Source organism: Pipistrellus kuhlii, unplaced genomic scaffold (assembly GCF_014108245.1).
Source record: "Pipistrellus kuhlii isolate mPipKuh1 unplaced genomic scaffold, mPipKuh1.p scaffold_m20_p_8, whole genome shotgun sequence".
In the NCBI taxonomy this organism is placed as follows: domain Eukaryota; kingdom Metazoa; phylum Chordata; class Mammalia; order Chiroptera; family Vespertilionidae; genus Pipistrellus; species Pipistrellus kuhlii.
Window position 1 is genome coordinate 15,452,638 of NW_023425584.1, and position 12,789 is coordinate 15,465,426.

At 46.8% G+C, this 12,789-nt stretch overlaps 1 non-coding gene across 1 annotated transcript; it reads left to right on the forward strand.

Moving 5' to 3' along the window:
- The first annotated feature begins 631 nt into the window (after positions 1–631).
- LOC118712006 lies at positions 632–738 on the forward strand. Its single transcript, XR_004985933.1, has one exon. It is a non-coding gene; the product is annotated as a U6 spliceosomal RNA (small nuclear RNA).
- The last annotated feature ends 12,051 nt before the right edge of the window (positions 739–12,789 follow it).

Genomic DNA, 12,789 nt, shown 5'->3' on the forward strand with positions numbered 1-12,789 from the left:
TGTCTATTTTCAAAACTATTTCATCTCTCCGGACAGAAACTCTATAATCATTAAGTGAAAACTCTTCATTCCTCCTCTTAGAACCCTCTATTCTACTTCCTATCTCTCTGAATGTGCTTATCCCCAATATCTCGGATAAGTGGGATCCTATCATATTTGTCCTCCTGTGTCTGGCTCAGCTCACTTGGCATCTCGTCTTTTAAGGGTCATCCATGCTGCAGCATGTATCAGAATCTTAGCTCTTTGTATGGCTGAAGAATATTCATTAAATGCATATGCCACATTTTGTTTAGCCACTCATCTGTTGAGTATAAGCTTATTTTTTTAATACTTTGAGTGCAGAGATTTGAGAAATTCCATCCTCAATTCGTAGCACACTCCTATCTTCAGTCAACATGTGCCCCTCTCTCAAGTTTTGTTCATTTCTTCATCCCTAGGAGCTTCTCCCACCTCTCCTCCTCCGACAGGTGTGCACATTAATGTGTTTGATGTAGGTCCCTAATCATGTATGTAGGTTTGTAAAATATCTAATTGTATTGTTTGAACTTATACAAATGAACCTAATTTATAGAAATTCATTCTGTCTCTTACTTTTTTCACTCAACGCTATGCTTTTAAGATCTACACTTATGTGCTCACTTCGGCAGCACATATACTAAAATCGGAATGATACAGAGAAGATTTGCATGGCCCCTATGCAAGGATGACATGCAAATTCATGAAGCATTCCACATTTAAAAAAAAAAAAAAAGATCTACACTTATGACTGTATCTTATTGTTTGATGGTTAGCCTCTGAAACGTGGCATATAAAGGGATTAAATGGTCTCGTGCTATTATCTGTTCTCCACTGAGGAAGCTGACTCCCAGGGCAACTTCTGTGCTTCTCGGTGAGCACTGAACAAATCTCTTAATCTCCCCAAGATTCGTTTCTTTATCTGTATAATGAGGGGGTTATAACAGATCAGAGTCCTGATGGGCAGTACACCTCAAATGACCCGGGAAACTTTGCCAAAACCATGTACCCAACCCAACAGCAAGATCCCAGACAGCAAAGCCCTGGCATAAACAAGTATTGGTGAGGAGGAAAATAAAACACTTTCCCGATGATGCTGACGTGTATCCCTAGTTAAAACCCCTGCCCGAGATGGATCTCCGAAGTCCCTTCCCTTTAATATACTAAGATTCTAAAATGATGGGCAAAGGTCCTGCAGAAAACCAAAAGCTAGACACTGGCAGGAAAAAGGATGCCCGTGTCCCAGCTCTTTGTTTTCTAAGTATAAAATCCATTTTAGAAAGCATTTAGGCTACTTTATTGCTACCTTCCATAAGCACTATATTCCAAGGATTAACTGCTCCCCAGTTAGCACACTCATCCATAACTCCTCGGGCTCAGTCCCTCCTTAGCTCGGACCGTGCCCTCTGGCCCTTGTGTTTGATAAAAGCTGCAAGAGGCTGGGAACATTTTTCATCTCTATTCCCATCAGAAATTTGTGTAGCTCGATAGGGTCACCTCTGAGTCTGCGCTTTTGCAAGGAATACAGATCTGGTTTCTAGAGTCTGGTTTGAAAAGAAGATGCCTGGACAATTCTGCGTGTAAACAGCGCTGCTTGGCCTCGCCCTACGGGCCTTGTTCTGAATTCCGTAATCAGAACTCACCTTCACAGTCTTCCTGGCCCCCACATAACATTGTTTAAAGCTTTGGAAATACAAACTATAGGAAGAAGAAAAATATTTCCATAATCCCACTTGGTGAAATAACGTTTTTCTCACATGTATGACCCCGGCCCAATCGTCTGTCAGCTCAGGCCGACATGACAAAGTGGCTACGCTGGGTGGTTTATAAACAGACATTCCTGTTCTCACAGCCAGGGCCTGGAAGTCCTAGATCAGATGCCAGCAAGGCCGGTTTCTGGGGTGAGCCCTTTTCTGGGTTGCAGACTGCTGACCTGTATCCTCACCTGGCAAGAGCTAGGAGAGGAAGCAAGCTCTCTCGAGACTCTCATGAGCATTCATCTCATAATGAGACTCCACCTTCATTGCCTCCCAAAGGCCTTACCTCTAAACCACTACATTGGGAGATGGGGTTTTAATACTTTTTTTTGGGGGGGGGGGGGGGGGGGGGGTACAAGCATTCAGTCCATAACACTCTTATCTATTTTGTTAGGTCTAATTCAAATAATTGAATTGATACCCCTCCCCCAGGAACTGGCTTTTCAGGCCATTTCACTATGGACATTCCCTTTGCTGAGACCACATTTCACTTGCTGTGACCACATCCTACTATCTCCCTCTGGGTATGCATGGAGAAGTCTCCACCAGAATAAAGCCCGCCAAAAGTCCTTTAAAAGCCGCTGACTCCCATCACTGAGTGCTGGAGCCACGCAGGCTCAGCCACCTGGTGTGCGGATGATCGAATAAATTCCTAATCCCTCAATAACACATGAATTTGGCGTATGTGTATGGGGGGAGGGGGGGAGGCTGGAGGAGACACATTCAGTCCATAGCATACTTACCTATTTCACTCAGTGGAAGCTATATTGGTCCCATTTCGGGCTCCAAACTCAGAAGTTATGTTTGTCCTCTCTTTTCCTTCCAACCTCAATCCATCAGCCCAACCTCCAAATACACCCTGAACCCACCCCTGTCTTTCTGTTCCCCTTCCTACCACCACACACCAAATGCCACCATCTCTCACGGGCAGCTTGCTTAGCCTCCCTGGTAAGTTGCAGGAGTGAAAAGATGTTGACAGGACCAGAAAACAAAAATATCCAGACTGGCCTGAAGATTTAGGTCAGAGCTAAGGAAATTAAATTCCATATACAAATAAATGTAAGCCTTTGCATTTACTTGCCAAAATTCCATAGCGTGAGTTACCAGATGAATACAGGACTTGGGTGATTTATTTGACTGCAAGCTCAATTAAGAAAACAATGCCATGTACCCAATTTTAAAAAAAAAAAAAAAAAGGTTCGTACTACTTTGGCTGAATGCATAAGAATGCAGCATCCAATACAAAGGGCATAAGATAGTCCTTTCGTGCTGACAGCACACACACAGTGTTTCATTCTGTGATGCACACATTATATATGAATATCCAGAACTGACTGAGCGGGATTCTGAGCAGAGCTAAACTGGGTCACATGAACAACAGCTGAGAAAACTGGGGACACTTGTCTGGGAAAGACTGCACGTCTAAAGGGCACACCCACACTTTGGAACACACGAGTGTGCCCCTGGCAGAAGGAGAAGTCTCCACAAACAGGTAGTTCCAGGAGGGGCAGACTTTGATTCAAAAGAAATCCTCACATCCTTCAGAGCTCAGCTGCAATGCCTCCTCCTCAGAGAAGCCTGCCCTGATTACCCTGTCTAAGTAGCCCCATCACGTTCCACCACATCACCCTATTTCACTTCCTCCCTTGCACACATAGCCAGCTCAAGTTATCCTACTTTTTGCTTAAGCATATGCTGCCTCCTCGACTTTAATACAACATTGGTGAGAGCTGGGATCTTGTTTATTCTGTTCGTCATAACATTCAGGACCCAGGTAAGTGTAAGGCGCATAGTGGGCGTTCAATAAATCCTCAGAAAGAAATGACTGCCCTCCTCTCCACAGCCGCTTCCAGCATTAGAGGGTCATGAACAGTCATTCTCAAGGAGACTAGCAACAGCACTTGGGGTTCCTGCTGGGAAAAGGCCTGCCGAGAGCTGAGTTCATTATCTCCCGCCTCCTGGGGCTTCCCCCTCCCTCGGTAGTTTCCCTCCTGTGACTCAATCTGCAGGTCCACAGCCACAGATTCCTTGGACGTCCTCTGGCCTCGGAGTGTCCTTGGATGGGAACCTGACTTTGGGTTCTCCCCGGAGAGAGCTCCTGTGTGCTCTCTGGATTCAGATGCGGCTCCCTGAAGTCCAGGACGTTGTGACCTTTGACCTTCTTCGTGCTAGATCACCTGGCGGTGTTTGGAGAGCCAGGCATTGTGGAAGCCAAGTGGAAGTCTCCAGAACACTGCTGCCCACAACCTGGCACACCCCTTCCTAAAAGGTGAACTGAATCCAGCAGGTGGGTTTTGTCTCCGGTCACATCTTCAGAAGGCTGCTTTCAAGGGACAGCCACCAGAATAATAATGTCACCGCAGCCTAGAGACAGGCAAGCCTACCAATGGCGTGTTTTTTAATTAAAAAGAGAGTTAAAAAAGCAATAGGTTGACTGTAATCCTATTTCTCTTGTACAATAAAATACACGTGAAAGGTCTGGCAGGAAATACACCGAAATGTCAACTGTGTAAATGCCGGGTAGGGGGGATCATGGGCATCTTTCTTATCTTTTTTTATAACTTTGAGAAATCATTTGCAATTATCCAAAAGCAACTTTTTACTTTCAAAATTTCAAAAAATGGTAGTTTGGGGAGAAAAATAAAAAAAGGTGGTTTGCTAAAAAGGTTGTTTGACCTTGCACTTGGGACCCATCAGGAGGTCGGGGAGAGGAAGGCAGCTGGCGGCTGTGGAGCGCCCACTGCCTGGAGGGCTTCTGCTTCCTCCCTCGAACCCTCACACTCTGCCTGGAAGCAGTATCCCCTTTTAAAGCTTGGGAAACTGAGACTTGGATAAGGTCAGCAATTTGCTGAAGGCCAACGATTTGGTAGTGATGAAATGTGAACCCAAGCCTGCACAGTGCTTCATGAGAAAGACACACGTTCTCCCTCCACGCCAGAGCCTGAGGCTGGGGCCACAGACGCACCAGTCCTCGGGTTCCGGCGGATTTGACATTAATGAGTCTCAAAGTTTCAGGTTCCTCTGTCCGTGATGGACTCTGTTACCCACGGAACGGTGCATGGCAGCTCCGGGGACACCGGGGAGCTTGTTAGGAACGAGGAATCTCAGGCCCCGTCTCACACCCACGACGGAGTCAGACTCTGCTTTTTAGCAGGATGCCCAAGCGATTCACCTGCTCCTCGCCATCCGAGAAACTCTGCTTTTAAAATGCCTCCCCCAGCCCCACTGCCTACCCAGATTGCTATGGAAACCACCATCCCTGGCCTCTCCTCCCAGGTCCCTTCTCTTCCCCTGAAACAAAGCTCTGTCAGACACTCACACAAGCCTCGGGGCCCAAGAGGAGAAATGCTACCCGCCAAGACACTTTATTAATCAAAATAATGCCTGGCGCTTCCTGGTTTATGTGTGTGAGCCTCCAGGCTAGCTGGGCCTGGTCCCTCCACACCGGCCAGAGCTGCGGTGGGCTGATAAATGTTTAACAACCAATTTTCGAGGAGTAAATACTCCCACCAGGACCAATTCCAAGCCCCTGTGATGATGTCACTGGACATGGACTTGAGGAGGGATGCACACAATTGGCTCCCAGGAGCAGACAGGGGCAGGGGGGCATCAGTCCCAGCGCCCCACTCAGCCAGAGCCTAATTTTTCTGAGTCGAGATCCTTCGTACGAGAGGGGAAGCAACAGTATTATTTCAGCTAATGAGGACATAATGTTTTATTGTTGGCTTCCACAAGCACTTAAATTTATCCATCTCTAATTAGTTTTGGCAAACAGAAAATGACTCGCCAAATATAATCTGCCACAGCCTGTCAGACCGTAAAATTGTCTGCGCTGGCTGCGCGCTCAGAAATCGGAGGGAGTCCCGGGTCTGCGGTGGAGCCAGGCTGGGGAGCCTGGGCTCAGCCTCGTGAATAAAACATTTCCAGCATCTTGTAGGTGGGAGCGGAAAGGGGTTCAGGCAGGGCCTGTGCCATATTTCCGCCTAACTCTTCAGTGTCTACTCTTGTTCTTCATGTCTCAGCAGGGACAAGGTAGGGCAGCTGCACCGTTCTGAGTTAGGAAGATAGAAAGTCCCGCTGGGCATCCGAGGAGGAGCTGAATTGACAGAGAGGAGAAGGCAGGCCACATGGATGACAGAAAACTGGGAACACACACACAGGGAGAAAGGAAATGAGAACCGTTTGCAACACATTGAGTAGGTAGGTCTGTTTGGCTGGAGGACAAAGTTGTTCATTGTTGTCATCATTATTAACCTCCACCCACTGAGCATTTACCATATGCCAGGCTCCCTGCTAAACATTTTAAGCCAATTATCTCAATGACTGCACAGAAATCCTGTTATCATCACCATCATTGACGTCGTCATCATCATCATCATCTCCATTTTGCAGGGGAGGAAACTGTGATTTAAAAGTTTAAGATATTTGCTCATAGTTGCACAGCTGGTAAGAAAGGGGGGGGGGGGGGGGGGGAGGCAGACTCCAACCCAGTTCTATCAGATTCTGAAGTCCATGCTGTAAGCACCTCAATACATCACCTTAAATGTGTGGGATGGTGGGGGTGTGGCGGGAAAGGGAGATGTCCCTTTGAGAGAAGCTTCCTCTGAGCAGCCATAGGGCAGGAGAAATGGAGAAGGGAGGGACCACTGACTCCCCCCAGGTCCTGAGGGCTGAGAGCGGAGTGCTGAGTTAAAACAGCCTCATCTACATTCTGCCCAGGTCAGACTGCTCAGTTCCAGAAATGACATTTTCAGAGGAACAGTGACAAGGCAGAGGGGAATGTGACGAGATGGTGGGGAAACTCAAAAGCCACCCTTGTTGGGAAGAAATCAGGCCAGGAAGGATGAGGCTGAGCCAAGAAACACATTTGTCAGAGATGGCTGGTTCCTCTTCCTCAGAGACACAGCGAGACCATGTCTCCCAGTTGTCCTTGCAGGTCAGTGTGGCCACAGACTGAGTTCTAGCCAACGGGACGTGGGTGGAAGTGATGAAACAGACCTCCAGGCTCGGGCCCTGGAACTGCCCATGCACAATCTTCTCGCTCTTTCCCCTCCTCGGGGACCATGGAAACCGTCTGTTGATGCAGGCAGAACCTCAGGATCGAAGGAGCCTGGTCTCTGAATTACTGCTTGCAGATAAGCCACTTACCAATCAAAAACACTTAATTAAACTTTATATGAGTAAGAAACAAACTTGTATTATCAAAGTTCTTATTTTAAAAGGCACCCTTGCTAAAGCAACTGGACCCTTAGTCTGGAGAAAATTCAGAGGTGGAGAATGATCATGATATTCAACTTCAAATATCTGATGGGCCACCACAAGTTAAAAGACTTATGGATGATACTCCCAGGCAGGTAACTAAGACCAGAGACTGGTCATAACCCACGATAAGGAAAAACATGCCTAACAATCAGAAATGTCCAAAGATCTGGCTCCTGTCCACTCTCCAACCTCATTTCCCATCACTCTATGGGCACCTCACCCTTCCTTCTGTTCCATGAAACCTTTCTTGCCTTTGGGCCATATGCACGTAGACCCCTCTGCCCCTAGCACTCCTCCTCACACCTTACAGGCCTTACATATACTCATCCAACAGCTGTGCATTGCTCTGTGCCATGCCATGCCAGGCTCTGTTCTGGGTTCTTGGGATACAGCAGTGAACAAAACGGACAAAAATCCCTGCCCTTGAGGACCTAAATTCTGTCCAAAGATAAACACTACAAACAATGACTATAATAAATGAGTAGCTAATATAGTATGTTAGGTGGTAAGTGCTGAGGAATATAAAGAAAGGCATGGCAAAGAAAGGAGATTTGGGCGTTCTGGGGCCAAGGTGGGGGTGTACTGGACAAGTAGAATTTGAGGTAGGGTGCCCATGATAATTTTAACCTCATGGAGAAGCTGATACTTGAGGGAGGAAAGGAACTTAGTCAGAGAATATATGAGGGAGAGCATTCTAGGCAGAGGGAGCAGCTGAAGTTCCTGTGGTGGGAGTATCTGTCGTTTGTTCAAAGAACAGCGTGGAGGCCAGTGTGCTAGAGTGGAGGGAGGAAGAGGGGGTTGAGTAAAGGAGGGGATGAGAGAGGCAACAGGTTCGCCTGAGGCTTCAGATTAAATGTCACTTCCTAACAGAGACCATTGGGAACCCCCAAATCTGAACTACATTCCAATCCCATTATCGTCTCTCAGAGCACATTTGTCTTTTATGATATTGTGTTCATTAGTTAGGGCGGCCACATCGAACTGCATGCCTGGAACAACAGGAAGGTATTGTCTCACGGTTCTGGGGGCCAGATGCTGAGGTCAAGGTGTCCGCAGGGCTGGTTCCTCCTGAGAACAATGAGGGATCCATTCCAGGCCTCTCTCCTTGGTTTACCGATGGCCGTCTCCTCCCTGTGTCTGTTCACATCATCTTCCTTCTATGCATGTCTGTCCAAATGTCCCCTTTTTCTAAGGACACCAGTCCCATTGGATTAGGGCCCACACTAATGACCTCATTTAACTCAATTGCCTCTGCAAATAAGGTCACATTCAGACAGAGAGGTTGGGAGTTCAATGTGTGAATGTAGAGGAAGACAATTTAGCCCACAACAGACATTGTAAATTATGATTATTTTACCCATGCATTGAATTGTTTAGCGTCTGCAACCTCTGTAGGTGCCACCGAGGCAGGGCCAAGCCAATTTCCGGCATATCCCCGCACCCAGCACCCGGTCCAGTGCTGGCAGGTGCTCCCGCTATTTGGTGCTTCATTAATATTTATGACCACATGAGTGGCTGCTGGAGTGAGCTGCCTCCAGAGGCAGCGGCCACCAGCCTCAGAGTCACTGGGACAGAGGTTTGGTAGTCATCCCAGGGCACGGGTCATCACAGCGCGAACCCTAAAACCCGTTCCCACCCTGAGAGTTTGTCATTCCCTGGCAATCCTGAAATAAAGCCTCAAGTTCATCGTGTGCTGCTGCAAACAGGCAGAGCAATCTCCTCTGGCCCTTCAGCTCTGCCGCCTTCTTTCCTTCCCTTTAAAAGCCTCTTCCCTCAGGGCTGGCCCTCAAGGCTGGGCAGGGCTGTGTTGACAAATTAGAAATCCTACTGGGTCCCCAGCCTGATTCTGCCCCGTGAGCCATCTGAAAGAACCACCAGGTAATAATTCCTATAGTTTTATTTTTTTTAATATATTTTATTGATTTTTTTATAGAGAGGAAGAGAGAGGGATAGAGAGCCAGAAACACCAATGAGAGAGAAACATCGACCAGCCGCCTTCTGCACACCCCCTACCAGGGATGTGCCCACAACCAATGCACATGCTCCTGACCGGAATCAAATCTGGGACCCTTCAGTCCTCAGGCTGACGCTCTATCCACTGAGCCAAACTGGTTTCGGCAGAACTCCTATAGTTTTAATAAAGCCAGGATTACTCACTCCCTCCTCTCCTGTCCTCCACCCTCCTCCCCCTTGCAGTCTCCTTCACACAGCTAGTTGCTGTGGAAGGACACTGCCTAGTGTGTAAGTGGGAACCTTCTGGATGGAGACCAAGAGCATCCAAACCTTCATTTGGAGAAGCTTGCAGGAACGGCCAAAAGAGCAAAGGTGTAGTGCAGACCCTGGTCTCCATCCCTTGTCCACATGCTAATTCGGGGTGGAACTTGAGAGATGTCATTTAACCTCTCTGGGTCAGAGACTTAAAGTAACAGAAACATTTAGAAACAGTTGAATGGCTTGCTAGAGTGGTGGGACTGGGAGTGTTTTTTGGTTTCCTCCTCCCATTTTTGCTTCTGTTGCCTTAATGCTGTTTGTCCAACAATTACAGTTTGCTTTTCATCCCTAAACTAGGCATGCTGCTGATATGCCCCAAGAGGGAGTCAGACATTTGCTCACTGGTGTATGAGGAGTTTCTTTTTTAAGCGTTTCTAAAGCCAGCTGGGGCATGGGGAGCAGGGTGCAGCAAGAGCTTTTGAACCCTATGAACTTGGCCATCAGGAGTGGGGCCACACCCAAAACACCTGAAATAAGATGTTCCCCAGAGGGGAAGTCAGGTGTGGCTACTGATTAGGAAAGAAAATGTCTGCCCTCCCTCCTTCCCATCCCCAGCCTCCCCTGCCATGGCTCAGTGGTTCAACATCGACCTATAAACCAGGAGGTCACGGTCAGGGCACATACCCAGGTTGTGGGCTCAATCCCCAGTGGGGGGGGGGGGGGTGCTGGAGGCAGCCAATCAATAATACTCTCTCATTATTGATGTTCTCTCTCTCCCTCTCTGTTCTTCTCTAAAATCAATTTTTTAAAAAAAATTTTTTAAAGAAAGAAAATGCCTGTTGCTGGCCAAGAATGACACCAATAGTCACTACATCAGCCAAGATTTTTTACAGCAGCCACTCACATGGGCACAATATTTTCCTTTTTTAAGCCGTTTCACATATTCAATCTCATTCAGCCTTCAAAATTGCCCTTGTGAGGTCCTTGATTGCCATACACATTACAGGACACAAGCTGCCTTGGATAGATTACTATATTCATTCTTCCCTTGCACACCAGTGAGATATCAGCAAAGGTGGTGATATCTACAGCATGGAATTCTGCTCCTGGGAAGAATTACGGTCCACAAATTCACTTAGCCGGGACATTAGAGATGGATTCTTGTAACTACACAGAGGTATGAAGGCTAAACAGTCAAGATACCCAAACAGCCTGATTAGGAAGCCCGACAGGCTGGTGCAAAAGTTCTTAAGTCTTCCCCGTTGAGATCCAGGTGACAGGTGACATCAGGGTGTGATGGACCTCCGGGAACATCCTCAGGTTCACACACAGGTCCCAGTCACTCACTGACAGGACTTTCCCACCTGAACAGGAAAGCACCCTACAGCACAGGTGAGCCCAAAGGCAGGCAGGTAACTTCTTGGATACCTCCAGATTCTCCCAACAGCTAGCATGGGAAGCAGCTCAGTGCAGCATCTAAGAGCACGGCCTTTGGTGACAGACAGAACATGGCTTCCAATATTGGTTCTCATTCTTTCTAGCTACATGATGCTGAGCAAGTTTATTTACCTCTCTGACCTTCAGCTTTTATAAATTAGAAATAAGAACACTCATCTCCTAGAATATCCCAGTGAGGATAAATAAGATAACACAGTGGTGCCCCAGATAGCAACATTTCGGTCATCACAGACCCGCATACACAATGGTGATGTACCATATAGCCTAGGCGTGCATGCTCAGTGATGTTTGCATAGCCACAAAGTCGCTTAAGGATGAATTTCTCAGGGCAAATCCCTGTCATGAAGCAGGCTGGGTCTGTGCACACATACAACACTCTTTCCAACAGGCTTAGGACACAGCACGCCTTCAGTCATTGTTAGTTCATTATAGCAGTGGTAGTGCTACTAGAAATCACTTGAAAACTCCTTCAGAAATGACCACAACACACTAGACAAGCTCTGGCTCTGAGTTCTGCCCACAAAGAGCCGAGAGTTGGGCAGTTGGTACGATAAAGATCAGGATGAAAGCTGGAACGGCCCAGCGGAAATCCTGCCCATTTCTTCAGAGTTTCCTCACTGAGGATTAAACCCGGTGGAGGGCATAGGAGAAACGGTCAGAGAACCCACAGAGATATGCGGATCAATCAGGGGAGAGAACTTGGCATGCCAGGCAACACTTAGAAGCAAAAAACACATACAGAGATCTCTTTGGAAGACTTCTGACAGAAGGAAGCGGGTGGGCCTTGATGTACAGGTAAGATTTGGGTTGGAGAAAAGATTGACCCTGGATTGGCACAGCCAAGGATGCAAGACAAGGAGGAGCAAGCACATCACCAAAGCAGCAGTCCGTGCCAGAACTCTGGAAGCAAAAGTGTCCTCTGCCTCTTTCTCCTTGCCTCTCCCATCATCCCTGCCCTTCCCTAAATAACTCAGCCCTTTGGCTAAGCTATCAGGATGTTCCAGGTTGGTTCTGCTTGCAAGGTTTCCCTAGCAACCTAATTAAACATATCAAATTTAATTGAATCATAGTGAAGCCTATAGCTGATGCCTCTACACCCAGAGGGGGATAGGTGGGGTATGATGAAAACCCACTGTGTCTTACTGGTGCCAACTAGAACTCTGTAGATATTTTCAAACCTCAGCATAAAAAAAGGATGCTATTTGAGGCAATATCATGTATAGATTAAAGTAATCTCCCAAACAAGAGAAGAGAAGATATCCCTTTTCTACAACAACAGTTCAGTAAATTTTGTTTAGCTTGCGTAGGATACTGTTAATTACAGTAATTTATCAAAGTGGCACAAGGTGGTATTCACACACACAAAGAGTACTTTCCCACAGTGGAAAATCCTCAGTTTTATATAAGCTGAAGCTAGTACTAATTGAATTTTCACTTGGGTAGATAAAATCTTTAACAACTCCGGAATAACTAAATGCTCTTTGCTCAATGATGTGGATCGGGATGATTTACAACACCTTTCACACAATCATGCTAATTTTGCTTTCATATGATTAATTAAAACAATATGTTCATTCTTCCTAAAGTGGAATTAGGGCACCCAAGGAGGTGCCTTTTATTACCAACTTCCCTATCCAGCAATAAAAGCAATGTTCACACACTGTCTTCAAGAAAGTGGTAGGCGTGCAGGGCCCTGATGGAGAGACTTGGTCACTTTTAGCATTATGCTTTGGAAGGCAGCAGAGGTGGGTCTGATGGGCAGAGAGATGGTTCTAGATTTCAGAGCTAAAAAGGATTTTCGAGGCAATCTCATGAAAACCTACCATTTCACAGATGAGAACACTGAGGCTTGGCAAGGCCAACAAGCTATTCCCAACTTCTCCATTTTTATTTTTATTTTTTGCTAATCCTCAACTGAGAATATTTTTTTCCCTTGTTTTTTAGGGAGAATAGAAGAGAGAGGGAAAGACAGAGGGAAACGTAGATATGATAGAAACACATCAATTGGTTGTCTCCCACATGAGCCCCGACCAGTGTCCTAGCTGGGGAGGAGCATACAACCAAGGTACGTGCCCTTGACTGGAAT